This window comes from Euleptes europaea, chromosome 11 (genome assembly GCF_029931775.1).
Source record: "Euleptes europaea isolate rEulEur1 chromosome 11, rEulEur1.hap1, whole genome shotgun sequence".
NCBI classification, from domain to species: domain Eukaryota; kingdom Metazoa; phylum Chordata; class Lepidosauria; order Squamata; family Sphaerodactylidae; genus Euleptes; species Euleptes europaea.
Genome location: NC_079322.1, coordinates 37,863,782 through 37,875,689, shown reverse-complemented (window position 1 = coordinate 37,875,689; position 11,908 = coordinate 37,863,782). Strand labels below are relative to the sequence as shown.

The 11,908-nt window shown below is 40.8% G+C and overlaps 1 pseudogene; it reads left to right on the top strand.

Annotated features, from left to right (window-relative positions):
* The first annotated feature begins 859 nt into the window (after positions 1 to 859).
* Positions 860 to 962, top strand: LOC130484886 (U5 spliceosomal RNA; annotated as a pseudogene).
* Positions 963 to 11,908: the final 10,946 nt, after the last annotated feature.

Sequence of the window (11,908 nt, the reverse complement as noted above, 5' to 3'; positions counted from 1 at the left end):
CTGAAAGTTTGGGGTCGGTACCCCAAAAAATGCGCCCCCTGCAGCCACGGAAAGGAGCGAATGTGCACAAGCACCCCCTCACACACACATGAGGATTTCCCTCTCTCTCTCTCTTTCCCTGGCCGGCCGCACATCAGCTGATTCCTCCAGTACTCAATCCTGACTGATTGGCCAGAAGAAGACCCAGCTTGGCCACCGATTGGCCGGGGGAGAAGAATGCTGCTTACTGAAGGTTTTGCTGCTTACTGACGGCCCCGAATTGGCCGAATTTATTCGCGAACTCCCGAACTCGCTGAATTCGGCCCCCCCGGTTGCCCGCCAGTTTTGAGTTCGGTTCCTCCCGAACTAAAAACCGCCGAATCAAGGGAAATTCGGCTGATTTTCAGTTCGGGCCGAACCGAATTGACAGCCCTAACTGCAAGGCCCCAAGGCCCCAGGCTTCTGATCTGAGGGTTACCCCTTCATTTTCCAAACTGACTCTTCAGGGTGCTCATCTGAGTTGAACCATGTACCATTGAAGCCACGTTTCCCCACACTGCTCCCTGACACAGGCCCATATATGCCCCTTCCTTGGGCTGGCCTCTCTTTCCACGTAAGGCCCAAGGCACGAATGCAGACTGGCTCTCTGTTTGCGCCACCAGCAGCCAAACCACACCTCTCCTCTCACTTCCTTGAAGGTGAGGATAGGGCGGCCAAGTACTTGCACATGCTTCTAAAAGAGAATTGAACTCTCTTTTTTCTGTTCATTGTAATTTCATGGTGGTATATCTAGATCTTTATTGTCTTTTCCCTTGAACAGATGTAATGCACTTGATTAGGTCATTTTATTGCTTTCAGCAATGTGCAGTGTGTGTGTGTTATACTCTGGTTTCTCTTCAGATCGTATAAATCTTTCGCCTTTTACTAGAGATTTCCGTGGAGAGTGTGTGTGTGTTAAGTGCTGTCAAGTCGCTTCCGACTCATGATGACCCTATGAATCAGTGTCCTCGAAATTTTCCTGTCTTTGACAGCCTTGCTCAGGTCTTGCAAATTGAGGGCTGTGGCTTCCTTTATAGAGTCAATCCATCTCTTGGTGAGTCTTCCTCTTTTCCTGCTGCCCTCCACTTTTCCTAGCATGACTGTCTTTTCTAGTGACTCGTCTTCTCAATGTGCAGTATACTGTCACAAATGAAATCTCATGGATCAGGCATTACACTTTGCTGTTGTGAAAACAAATTACTCAATGCCTTCCTAGTTGGCTTTTCCCACAATGCTGACAGCCTACTATTTCCTCCTCCTCCTCCTTTTTTTTGAAACAATAGTCTATAAACTATATTGTTAATCAGGTAGTGTAAAATCCAATTAGAGACATTAGAGTCCAGAAATACAAGTGTTAAAGGAATTTATATCTTGATTGACAAGAAAGCTAACTAGACCCATCTATTTAGAATCTTAGGAACAATTAGCTGCCTTAGTTTCATTTATTGTGACATAAAAAATCTGGTTTATTGGGAGCTCCATGAATAAGATTTCTGTGATATGTACCAGGAGAAAATATCTTCCACGTAAAATGATTGTTTTGCTGTAATAAATTGAACCATATGTACACTGTGTTATTCAATCTTTTTTTCTTCAAGGCATAAATTGATATTAAAGAACATTTAAGTCATAACACATGCTTACCCAGGCATGAACGAGGCAATAACCCATATAAGTTGTCAAGGTGAAGCCAAAGCATTTATTAGAGGTTTGTGTTGTTTTTGAAAAGTGCACGGTTGGATAAACATGGATTAGTGCTATTATGCTGCTGCGATGACTCAAGTGTGTTTTTACAGTGTCAGTAATTTTTATGTTTAAAAATCACTGGTGCAGTATATTAGCTATAATTTATGTTTATCATCTTGTGTATTCTAATAGGTTTCAACAAACCATTTAACATTTCAGCTTGTGCATATACATTACTTAATAGGTATTTATCTTTTAAAAAGAGATACTTAAACAGGACTTTCAAAGCTTGCAACCGCCTACCAAGAGAAAATGTCAGTTTGGAGCATATTAAGTCCCCTCCTCCTCCCCAGTTGGCATTTAACTTTGAAGAGTGCCACACCACCATTTCCTATTACTTTTTGTTACCCAGTGGAAGCAGGAGAGAAAGACGCTCGGGCATCTCCACAACTCTTCCGGGCTGAATGACAGCCACATCCCTGACATGAAGTGTCCGTCACACTTAATAAGTACAGAAGATGTGATAAAGCCAACACAGCTGAAAATGTCGACAGGTTCCTGCGATCAGGGATATGATCGCATTGCCCTTTGAGATGAGGAGGGGGGAGGATTTGAAGACGGACATTCACAAACCACCCAAGACAGCGCACCAGTCAATTTATCCACACTGTGCCCTTGCTATTTTGCTTTAACTTACCAGCTTACGCTGTTTGAAAACTACACTGTGTGCTGCTCTGGCAAAGGAGTGTTCTACCATGACTAGTACTCCATAAGACTTCTACTAATTCACAACAAGTGGCTTTCAGTTGTCTGTGTGCTTCATATCTGGGATCTCAGTCCCCACCTTCCCTGAGAGGCTTGGCCAAAGGTGGGTCTTCTGGACCTCCTGCTCCAGTGAGGCGGAGGAAAGCCAAGAGTGGCTCTTTGCTTTTGGGGAAGAAGGAAGTAGGCACTAGAAAACACACTGTCAGGCACTTTGGTGCCTTTAGGTACCACAATGGGAATTACTGCCATAGTGTCTGTCCTCTCACTTCCATCTGTGCCCCAAACGTACGGTTGCCAGGTCCTTCTTTGCAACTGGTGGGAGGTTTTTGGGGTGGAGCCTGAGGAGGGCAGGGTTTGGGAGGGAAGGGACTTAAATGCCACAGAGTCCAATTCCCCAAACGGCCATTTTCTCCAGGTGAACTGATATCTAGCGGCTGGAGATCAGCTGTAATAGCAGGAGATCTCCTGCCGATGGCTGGAGTTTGGCAACTGTACCCAAACTGCTGTTTCCTTCCTATTCTCAGTTTTCCCCCATAAAGACCTTTGCTACAGCTGTTTAGGAAAATCTACAAGCTGGGACTTCACAGGGCTTTTGGCCAACTCAGGATTGTTAGACATAGTTTTTATCTGTCTTTCAAACACGTTTTTACTAGGTTGAAATCTTGTTGCTATTGTGGATTTTGCCACTGTGCTGAACTTTTACTGTTGGCATCATGAAAAATGTTAGTGACTTTTTTTGTATGAAGACACGTTTTATTTGTGATTGATGTTTTATCTTTATTTTTATTAAACTCTTTTCCAAGGTTGATTGTTAGCTGCATTGAACTTCATGGAAAGGCAGGATAGAAACATTTAAAATAATCAAATAAATAAACAAACATTACTAGCCTTTTACTCATAGTGTGTGCATGTTTGAACCTTATGTTTAAACCAAGTGCAATAGAATATTTAATAAAATGGTACCCAATTAATATAGTGGCACCTGCTCGTTTTAAGGAATTGTCTTACACTAATTTGTTGTCAGACTCTTCCAATTTAACAACACCTTTTACTCCAAGGTATCTGTTTCATTAATGATTTTTCAGTGATTTGGGTCATATGTTTTCACTTATCCTCTTCCTTTCCAGGGTGGTGTAGTGGCTAAGAGCGGCGGTTTGGAGTGGTGGACTCTGATCTGGAGAACCAGGTTTGATTCCCCACTCCTCCACATGAGCAACGGAGGCTAATCTGGTGAACTGGATTTGTTTCCCCACTCCTCCACATGAAGCCAGCTGGGTGACCTTGGGCAAGTCATACTCTCTTAGCCCCACCTACCTCACAGAGTGTCTGTTATGGGGAGGGGAAGGGAAGGTGATTGTAACTTAAGCCGGTTTGATTCTTCCTTAAGTGGCAGAGAAAGTTGGCATATAAAAACCAAATCTTTTCTTCTTTTTCTTTCCCTCAAATTCTTATTTCCTGCATCCCCATCTTTCAGGAGGGGGCTGATGACCTTGAATAAGGCTCAGCACATTCCTGCTGTTCCAGTTACTATTGAACTGTTTTGTGATACCTCCGTTTCCATTCCATTTGTCTTCCAGCAAGAAAAGTCACTTGTGGAATCTTGGTTACAATTGTAGTAATTTGTGACCTTGCGCTTCATGGTCCATGCAACTTCTCTGCAGCACTCTTGCAAAGAATGAAACACAAAATAATTATCAAAAACTGCATCCCTGGATGAAACACATTTTCATTGATGATTCATTTTGCCATTCTGAAACAGAACACCAGGGCTCCAGCAAAGCATGCAGCAGAAGAAAAAGTATCATCCTTATAATTAATGCATTTTTGCCATTTCTGTACATCTGCAGGATTTCACATAGTGACTTCTTCCCTTCTGTTTGACTCTATTCATTAACTGCCACCTACATTGCAAATTCAGGAGGAAAAAAAACACCCAACTTCTTGAGAGACTCCCATCCCCACACTTTTTAAAAATTCCGGCAAAGGAAGTAAACCTTATTTATAACTTAAGTTCCACATTTCTCTCCTAAGGGTACCCTAAAGGGTGTAAAACATTGATATCACCTCCTCCATTTCATTCTGAAAACAATGACCCTTTAAAATAGGGTAGACTGAGAGACAGTGACATTCAACAAGTATAGCAGAGTGGGGATTCGAACCTGGCTCTCCCAGATCCTTCTATGACACTCTAACCACTGCACCACACTGGCAAAACACCACAATTTATCATGGTACTCAACAGATTTGTTTTCAAACATATTGCTTACTCATGGACTATGTTGATGGATCCTGAATTTTTGTTGTTTCAGTTGATAGTGTTCAGGAATTTTCATTAAAAAGAATTGTAATTTAAAATATAAATTATAATTTGAAAAGTTGTTGATTCAAAGAATAATTTAGATGGGGGAAATGGAGGCAAGGACAATTTCAAGCTAATAAAAATATGCTTGATTATCAGTCTTGCAAACGTTACCAGATTTATTTACCACTGTGTTCATTCTGATGGGTTAAAATGACTTTGCTGAGAACTTTACAAATATGGACTCACTGATCTGCTCGGCGATAGATTTTTACAAAGAGGCTATCAATTATCCTGACTTATCCAAGCATATCAATTGGCTGACTTAGCAAATAAGGGGGGATTTATTACTCACAGGGGAAAAATTGACCAAGATAGACCACTTAGTATTGCAAACTACTAGCTGTTTGTAGTAATCTTGCTTTTTTTAGTGTAATTAGAGATCACGGGAGTATCTTGTGGATTATTCCAATTAAACTGGGTATTTGCACAACATGTAATTTTAGATATATGTAACCAGGAAAAGCATTTGACAGCGTTTCATTTTGCCTCTATAAATTACCTAGCTGTACAAACACTCTTTCATTCACACTGAGTCGGTCATTACAACTTGAGATCTGGGGAGTCTGTCTAAATAATATACGGTGAATAAACACGATGGACAATATCAGTGTTTATGTTGTGCCAATGAGCACAACATCAATATATTAATTAAAACTGGCTAGCTTGGAATAATACTGGACTGAGTTGCGCTCAGCAGCACCTATGTGCAATTATTTGCAAAGCAATGACATCCTTTCATCATTCTAATACTCTGAGTAATGGTTTGGCTTGCATTTGATTGCTTTGTATTAGAATTGATGCAAACATATTAGCTATATCAAGGGGTTCTTCGTATTTGAGAGCTAGCATGGTTTAGTGGTTACCATGTCAGACTGAGATTGGGGAAACCCAGGTTCAAATCTCCACAAAATATATCAGCAATTTGAATGAATATTCTTTGCATTTTGTGCACGGGGTGCTTGACCATGAAGTAGGGGAGAAGCTGTGGCTTAGCGGTAGAGTATCTGCTTGGCACACAGAAGGTCCCAAATTTAATCCCTGGGACCTCTATTTAAAAAGGCCAGGCAGTAGGTGATGTGAAAGCCAGCATGGTGCAATGGTTTAGAGCGGTGGTTTGGAGCAGTGCACTCTGATCTGGAGAAACGGTTTGATTCCCCGCTCCTCCACGTGCGTGGTGGATGCTAATCTGGTGAATTGGATTTGCTTTGTCACTCTTCCACATGAAGCCAGCTGGTTGACCTTGGGCGAGTCACACTCTCTCAGCCCCACCTACCTCACAGGGTGTCTGTTGTGGGGAGGGGAAGGGAAGGTGATTGTAAGCCGGTTTGATTCTTCTTTAAGTGGTAGAGAAAGTCGGCATATAAAAACCAACTCTTCTTCCTCTTTTTCTTCTTCTTTTTCTTCTTCCATCTGAGACCTTGGAGAGCTGCTGCCAGTCTCAGTAGACAGTACTGACCTTGATAAACTGAGGGTCTAACACAGTATAAGGAAGCTATGTGTGTTCATGTGTGTGCATTCAAGTACAATTTTTGTGTGGTGAACAGTCCTCTGAGAACCAGAGCTGCTTTCACGGCAACCAGAAGTAAATCCCCTGACCTGGCACCTCACTGGACTTGATATCACCATAGCCAGCCTGGCCCAGGAAGAGGCTCCCTATATAAAGCAGTATCCACATGAGCCAAAGGTCAATTGGGGAGTAGCTAGCCAGGAAGCTAAACAGTTGGCCTGGCTTTGGCTCATTGGAGGCAAGGAGTTGCCTGACTAGCTCAGCTGCCTTGGGGGGAACATGGCAGCGAGAGAAAGGAGGAAGCACAAACAATGTTTGGCTGTCACATTACACAATATAAATTAAGGGAGTGCAAAAATAGGTGGGTCACCTCATTGTCCTCGCACTTTTCTGTGCATTTCGTGTTTAGCCAGCATCTAGAAAACCTGGGCAAAACCTGCAGAAGTCCGTGGGAGAGCAAGGTGACCTCTGACAGTTGGAAAATGCATGCATAATCAATAGGGTTGCCAACTGCCAGGTAGTAGCAGGAGATCTCCTGCTAATTCAACTGATCTCCAGCCGATAGAGATCACACCACCTGGAGAAAAATGGCCGCTTTGGCAATTGAACTCTATGGCATCGAAGTCCCTCCCCTCCCTAAACCCCGTCCTCCTCAGGCTCCGCCCCAAAAATCTCCCACCGGTGGCGAAGAGGGACCTGGCAACCCTAATAATCAAGGCAAAACCCCAAAGTAGTCGGCGGGGCGACTGTGAGGAAACAACCATGGATAAATGGTCTAAGAAATAAAAGAGCACAAAGCAAACCAGGTAAGTTCAAAGTTCACAGTAGGTGGGGCTATTTTGTTTTTGTTTTTTTTAAAAAACTTGGCTCCTAGTTGTCAATTTTGACTTGTGTATAGTAATTCCTCAATCAAAGTTTAAAATATTTTCCAAACATATAGTTAGAGCAAACTATATAAAGTAAGGAACGTGCAGCCTAGCTGAAGCAATCCTGACAAACAATTATTTTCATTTTAGCACTGACAATTATGCAAATGTGTTTGGAACAGCAATGGGCACCTAATTATGACACCTAATTATGCCAATTTATTTATACACCTCCTTGAACAACATTTTATTTATAACTCTCCCACTCATTCAAAGGCAAGACAAAGTAAGAAAGAATTTCATAGATGATTGCCTCTTCATCAAAACATAAGCAAAATATGAACTATTTGAACGTGAAAATTTATATTGCCCTGGCTATAGTGGGTAGTTTTTACCTTTTGTGATTAGGAAGGAAGCTTTGCCATCGTGAGATTTTGCTTGGCCACATTAAACAATATGCTCTGTTGTGGGGAGGGTTGCCAACCTTGAGTTGGGAAATTCTTGGCAATTTGGGGGGTGGGCCCAGGGGAGCATAGGGCTTGGGGTTGGGCAGGAGCTCAGCAAGGATTTGATGCCTCAGAGTCCACCCTCCAAAGCAGCCATTTTCTCCAGGGGGTCTGATCTCTGTTTATTTCGGAGATCAATTGTAATTCCAGGAAATCCACAGGCCCCACCTGGAGGTTGGGAACCCTACCAAAGGGGGTGTGGCATGTCTATTTATTCACTTTTTCTTCGTGCACTCAAGGCAGCAATATGAGTCTCTTTATATGCATGGTTTTTGAGCAGAGGGCCTATTCAAGTATTGTTACAGCCCATTGCTGAGCTGAAGGCACAGGGGAGCAGCGGGGAAGAGGCGCAGCCGCATTGGGAACAGCGAGGCTGTGCTTGCTCAAAAGCAGCCGCAGCAATGCCGTTCTGGGCGCCGGCGTACTGGGCTGAAAGGGGGTAGGGAGCCGCCTAACCTCCTAAGAGGTTTCTCTCCCCCCCCCCATCCCAGGAATGGGCTGTTAGTCAAGTTGCTTCTGTGAAAAGTTGCCAGCACTCTCATTTCCCCACCATACCTTGATTTTTTGCAAAGACACCCCCCATATTTCCTTCTGTGGCTTCAGAGTGTTTTTTTAAAAAGAAACAACTGACTGGACTGTGTAACTAACTCTACATATACATGAAGGCAGGCAATGGCAAACCACCTCCGAACATAGAGTTGCCATCTTCCAGGTAGTTAGCAAACACAGACAAGCACTGATGACACACGAAAAAATATAATGGAAATGCTAGAAATACAATCAATAACTATTACAAATTCCCGAGTCTGTACAAGGTTACAGAAGAATGTTGTTATACTGGAAAGCAACGCAGCTACTGTGAGCCCAGGCAGAAAATGTTCCAGCTGTCGCTGTTGTCGAGGCGAGAGTCATGGCACACTGGACTGATTCATTTGCCTATACGGCAGAGGATCATGAGCTGGTGTTAAGTGATATTCCCCCTTTACAGGATACTGTTTCCATGAAAAAAGATACCTATGATCAGTTACTTAACAATTGCAAGAGGGGAGTAAGATGTGAGTTACATGCTTCCTCTTTAGGTACTTGAAGAGTAAGATGATCCCAAGAGGTTTACGCATTAATAAAGCTCCAAACTTGTTCAGGACAGATGATGAATTTAAAAAGCGGTGGATTACTATTCTTAATAAGTGCTCTTATGACCTCATGCTATTAATAATAACACAAGCCAATATGGAAGTAAAAAAAATACAAAAAGAGAATGACTCTATGAAAGAGAAGTTAAGAGGAGATTTGCCCTCTTCTGAGCTGACTAGCATGATCAAAAAGCTAGAATCTGATCTGAAATCTTATACGGAAAACATCTGTATGTACAAAGTTAAGAAATTTGAATGTGACACTGAAGATTATACCAAAAATATGGCTTATCCATGGTTTCATACTCAAAATACAGCAGACAATGTTGGAATAGGGAAACAAAGAGTTAATTGTAGGAATCAATCGGAAAGCGACTCCTCCAGTCTCTCGAGTCGCTCTTCTCTAAGAGAATATACATTGCGACCTAGAAATCAAGGCAGGGGTTTTTCTAATTTGTTTCCCCACCGACGGAACAGAAGGAACATGATTTAGTTGAATATTGAATTTTGATCTGGGCTTTGTGCCCAAACCTAAATATTCTGCCTTCCAAACGCGCATAGATATTTTCAAACTAGTGTGTTTAATAAAATTGCGTGAATTTTTTGGACCCTCCATGAGCTATGCATCTGGTTTCAGACCTTGGTCTACCTTCATCCCCTCGTCCTGCAGCCATTTGACATCTACGTTCCAACATTTAGTTTTAACTGATGTTCAAAGAATGGAAAAAAGACGTAGATATATTCAAAATAATTTTTCTCAGAACGATTATCAGATCCTTAAAAATCTTATGAATAATTCTAATGTAACAATTAAGGAAGCTGATAAGGGCGGAGCCATAGTTCTTTTAAATACCAAGGACTATATCAAAGAAAATTTAAGGCAACTAGATGATGTTTCAACATATACAAAACTTACAATGGACCCTACCCCTAATGTATTATTTTCCATACGTACAGTTGTTCAAGAAGGTTTATCTTTGGATTATATCACAAAAAAGAAGTAGATTTTTTGATTAATAATTTTCCACGTATGGCCATATTTTACACTCTCCCCAAAATTCATAAAACATTGAATAAGCCACTAGGTCGACCAATAGTTTCTGGCAATCAATCCGTCACTGAACCACTTGCTAAATTCTTAGAATCTCATTTCTGTAAATACACCTTCATACATATTGAATAGCAAGCAGTTTATTCAATTGGTGGAAAATACTCCGGTTCCAGATGGTGCAGCCCTGGTAACTATAGATATAAATTCTTTGTATATGAGTATACCCTTGGAGGAAGTACGTGGTATAATTTCTGAGCTTCTAGACCATCGCAGTAAATTAACCCCTCCCCTCCCATTTCCTTTTGGATCTGTTGGATCTGGTGCTTGAGAATAATTTTTTTCACTTCATGGAAGATGTCTATTTACAGAAAAAAGGCGTCGCGATGGGGTGCACTTGCGCCCCATCAATTGCCAATATCTTCATGATAGAATTTGAGAATCACCATATATACAATAATAATCCATTTCCTTCCCACATCTTAATGTACAAACGTTTCATAGATGATGCCTTTATGTTAATTGATGATGCTTCAATCTTTCAAGATCTTATGGCATGGTTAAATTCTAGACACCCCAATATTTCCTTTACTGGCATAGTTAATCCTGTACATGTTAACTTTTTGGATTTAACTGTAATTGTAGATAATTCCAGGAAACTCATTATCACTCCATATAAAAAACCTACAGATAAAGGAGCCCTTCTTCATTACAAATCATTTCACCCAGCACATTTGCGCAGTAATTTACCATATGGACAATTCCTAAGAATAAAAAGAAATGCTACACAACATTCTGATTATGTTGCAGCTGCCAATGGATTATCAAGAACCCTATTGAGTAGGGGCTATCCGTACAATGTAATTTTGGATGCTAGGAACAGAGTAGACCACACTAGCCGCATCCAAATATCTGCTGAAAAACAACGCCCTTCTTATAAGGGCATAACTTCTTCTTTGGAATTTAATAGCTACACAAGAGACATTCAAAATATAATTTTGAAACATTGGCATCTGATTCGGAGTTTACCTGGATGCGAGCTTCCACCGCGCTTCGGATACCGCAGAACTCGTTCCCTCAGGGATTTTCTTACACATTCGGATCTTTTACAAGAACATTCATCCAACTTACCTGTAGGACATTTTCATTGTGGTGAATGCAACATGTGTCCTTATGCATTACCAGTTAAAGAATTTACGTGTACCAATACTAATTTTGTATTCAAATTGAGACAATTTTCCAATTGTTCTAGCAAAAATGTAATTTACCTCTTGAGATGCCCCTGCGGGCTTTTATATGTCGGTAAGACGTGACACTAGATTAAATTTAGGGTGGGAAAACATAGATCTTGCATCAGGAATTTAGTGGCTTAAGCACTGTTAGTTTCACATTATCAGGCTTTGCACCATCTGGATACTGAAATTCAATTTTTTGTGATTTGGCAATACAAACCCAAGCCCTTTGTAAGACAGAATATTGACAGAATACTTTCCCAGCAGGAATCACGTTTCATTTTTCTCTTCAATACCATAATTCCTTATGGATTGAATTCAGCTTCAGATTAGACTTGCTTTTTGTGAACAATTAAAAATATTAAAATATTAAAATCATATTAAAAACAAATTAAAATCAAATTATAATTTTAGCATGAAGACAGAAGAGTAATCTGCCAATAATGATAGTAATTTGTTGTAGAATTGAGTTTATTTTTATTTATATAAATATATTACAACAGAGAGTACACGGTATAAGTATATTGTGCCTTTAAGGCTTTTTTTGTGACCAGCTTCACCACCTGTATTCAATTATTGTGTATATAATCTCTTGCAATTGTTTGCTTCAGTAAGATCGCTATATGCCATCCGTTGATCTGTAAACTACATGCTCTTCAGTGTTTGGTATGTATGTAATTATATATATATAATTCATAAGTTGCCTTAATAATATAGCTTGGCATAAGTATATGTATTTTTATGTTATAGAGATAGACTGTCTCTCTCACTGTAATTTACTTCCC